Here is a 3727-nt window from a genome sequence, read left to right as displayed (position 1 = left end):
CTGGACCAGATGCAGACAGGCAGGGTCACCGACTGGATCAATAGTACCCACCTACTGCAGTTGGCACAGCACCCAGGATCACTGGATGACTGTACATGAAAGGGCATGACAAAGGTCTACCCTGTGATGGGTGGGTGCACTGACTCTCACACCTTGCTGATAGGGATGGTGCACGCGAAACCATACCCGTAGTACGAGGTAGAGAACATAGGATTGATCAGGGGAAGGGGCTACCTGCGGTATTACCCAATGGATCAATACGCGATCAAAAGAAACGGAACCATGAGAGGGGTCTCATTGATTGGGTGCTGCAGGGAAGGAAGCCTCACGAGCTGCCCACACCCGGTGGGGCAAGGTAGCAAGGATGGGTGTGGGTTCAATCAGACTGTCGGATGTGTGCTGGAAATAAGCCCAGCGGATTCTGAACCGACCCACTCTGCCTACCGGGGAAAGGGTGAGTACTGCGTAATGACAAACTAACGGACGTACAATTATGGCGGACTGACATGTAGTATCACTAACCCCAACTTCTGCTTCACCCCCAGCCTACCCGTGACAATCGGTCGTGCGCGGATGATGTACATTCACGCACGAAAAACGGTCACCCAGAATCTAACAGACAAGATAGGAGCGGACCTGGGGCTATACGAGGAACACCTCGCAGTGCCCATTCCGCATCTCCCAGAGGATCTAAAGAAGCTTAGGGACCCTCTACGCGAGAACATAAAACGATACCATCTCCTAAAACAAGAGTTACAGGAACTAGATAAGGAGATCGAAACCGAACTCCGTAAGATACCGTGGTATGAAACAGCCTGGAACTGGGGCTTGAACGTAGATAGCCACCCTTGGATCCGCATCATCTCTCATGTACTGGTAGCGCTACAATTAATATTAGCTTTAGGTTGGCTTGCAATAACTTGTGCTGCTTGCTCAAAACGTAGAAACAAAACCAGGGCAAAGGCGATAGTTGAGGAACAGAGTAAGCTGCTCAAACGTGTGCAAGACGAAGGAATTATTTAGCTCTAAACGCACTAGGTGTCCCCAACCTAGCAGCTGGCCACTGCAAGCGGGGCGGGACGCCTGAGGCAGTAGTAGTAGTAATTGGTCATCTTGGGTAGGTTAGCCAAGGACCAAAAGGGGGACTGAAGTGGAGCAGCGGCGCCCTTCAGGAATTAAGGGGTTAACAATGCAGCTTGCACACTAGAAACGGTTGAGACAGCGACTGGCGGAGATCGTAGACATGCTGACCACAAGGTCTCGGTGCTTTTGCAAGATTATATGAAATTAGCTCAGAAGCACCAACCACAAACTATGGAACCTAGAGATAAGTAAAACCACACAGGGCACGGTGAGACAGAAATGCAGACAGGTGGTTTTACTAAAGGTTACAAAAATATAAGGTGAGATTATAAAGATCATGTGACAATAAGTAGAGGCGAAAGGTTGTGTGATGCGAGATAGGGAATTAGCCAATCAGCAACTGTGCACGCGGGCCTTAGGCCAATTAAAACAGTGTAACGGGATTGTGCATGAGGCTACCACGACTTTTGAATGCATAAATATGTAACGCTTACTGTATCATTTCAGGGAAGTCTCCTGGTGCGCCAGTAGAGATTGTCTCCCCACCGGTGTAATAAAGACCATTTGAATAACGATCTAAAACCTTATGTCGAGTGTTGGTTTAAAATACTCCACAACAAAGGGATTGAGGGATATATTGAAAAGGTAGAGTTGATCTATCAAAAAGTGACTGACTAGTCAAGTCCCACAGTCTTTTTCTGTTCCTCTTTTTAAAGTTTAAAGGAGCTGACTCTCGCTGGGATACAGCTCCTGGGGTTTGACTCTTGCCAGGGTACAGTTCCCCAGGTGCTGACACCTACTGGCAGAGCTGTTTTTAAAGAGGACAGACAGATTGCAAATTAAACATATTCCCGTTGCGAATTGGAACCTTGTTGTCAAAGATCAGCACTTTTTCTGGGATTGACAGTGCATATTCTCTGTCCTCGAGAAATATCTACATCAGAGGAATAATTAGTTTCAGGCTAGTGTCATTCAGGTACATCACATTCACTGTACTCACTATGGCCTCTTTAGCTCTGAGCCGAGGCTGGTCAAAGGACTATGCTGTTAGTGGTAATTATGGAGAATTAGTCACCTGTTCTGACCCATCCCAGGTTTAAAGCCATGACGTTAAAGTGCTAAAGTGGGATAAAACAGAAGATACTAAGGGGGATTTCTCCTCTTCATGGTGTTCAGGCAGGGTGAGACTTTCACCCGCCCCTCTGTATCCGGCCCAGCCGGACCCATTTTCCTAGGTCAAGGCTCATTAGATAAGGTTGCGGGGTTGCAGCACCAGCAGTGTTAAAGAGGCAGATGTGCGCTGGAAATTAGGGGAGATGTCCCACTGAAGGCATTCAACAGTTAAGTATTGGGAGTGGAATGGAGGGACAGGAGGCCACTACAGGCCCTCTTCCTCCATTGGGGGCACCTCAGAGCCATTACCGCTCGCTGGGGCTGAAAGGAAACTTCCCCATGCCATAACCTCCTCCAACCCTACAAACCACTGTGGTCTCTGTGCTCCTCCAATTCTGGCCTCTTGCGCATCCCCGATTATCTTTGCTACACCATTGAAGGTCGTGCCTTTAGCTGCCAAGGCCCTAAGCTCTGGAATGCTCTCCCTAAACCTCTCCATTTCTCTACATCTCTCTCTTCCTTTAAGACACTCTTTAAAACCTGCCTCTTTGACCAAGTCCTGTCCTAATAATTTGTTATGTGGCTCGGTGTCAAATTTTGTTTGATAATGCTTTGGGACGTTTTACTATGTTAAAGGTGCTATATAAATGCAAATTGTTGTTGTTGTAGTAAAGGCACCTTCCCCATGGCAGCCCCAGGACGAAGGGGAGGAGATCCATAGTTTTGAGGTCTTGTGAAAGAATGAATTAGAGTAGGAGACTGTGTGAAACGTGTTGATTTTAGCAGAGTGCTGATGCAGGGAGAAGGAAGAGTTGTGTGGAGCAGGGGATTTGGGGCTTCAGAGGAACAAGGGAGGAAAGTTCAGAGGACCACTGACTACAATTGCATCAACAAAATAGAGAGACATAAATGGAGCGAGAGAGAGGTTGGACACTAAAGGCGAGAGAGGTAGTGCCTCAGGTGACAGTCTTTTTTTGTATCCTGTGAAAGGGGGATTAGAAGAGTCTCCCAGATGTGGGAGCAGCAGCCAAGGCTTGGGATGGTTTAGAGTTAAGAGCTGTTGAGAAAAATGTTACGGAATGAAAGAAGTAACTGAGCTTCTTCGAGGCAGCTGTAATAACAAAGGAGATGTGGGAGGTCCATTAGAGATCAGTGGAGATAGTGAGGGCAGGAATGTGGACAGAAGAAAGATTAAGGGTGGAGCCATCAAAGGTACAATTACTCTACTCTGAAGAAGTGAAATTCCTCAAACATCACTGGCCATGAATATTCCCTGTAACATTCCCTGCATTCTCCGTGAGGAACGTTATCCTCCACATTCTCTGCGTTTGTTTCCTTTCCCCCCCCACCAATTTCCCCCCTCCCGTCACCTGAAGGCATTGACTCTGGCTGGATACGAGGGTTGTGTGCAATGCTCCCTCTAAGCTGCACATGTGCGCGGCCGCACAATAATCTACAAGGTCCCTGCGCAGGCCGCTCACAAGGTTTTCCATTTGAAATACTGCGCAGAAATTTAAAGGGACAGGCCATG

At 47.8% G+C, this 3727-nt stretch overlaps 1 pseudogene; it reads left to right on the top strand.

Moving 5' to 3' along the window:
• The first annotated feature begins 282 nt into the window (after positions 1-282).
• On the top strand, positions 283-1023 carry LOC147108237 (uncharacterized; annotated as a pseudogene).
• The last annotated feature ends 2704 nt before the right edge of the window (positions 1024-3727 follow it).

Source organism: Somniosus microcephalus, chromosome 13, assembly GCF_052327205.1.
Source record: "Somniosus microcephalus isolate GS21.2 chromosome 13, FLI_Smic_1.0, whole genome shotgun sequence".
In the NCBI taxonomy this organism is placed as follows: Eukaryota; Metazoa; Chordata; class Chondrichthyes; order Squaliformes; family Somniosidae; genus Somniosus; species Somniosus microcephalus.
This window is presented reverse-complemented; position numbering and strand designations above follow the sequence as displayed.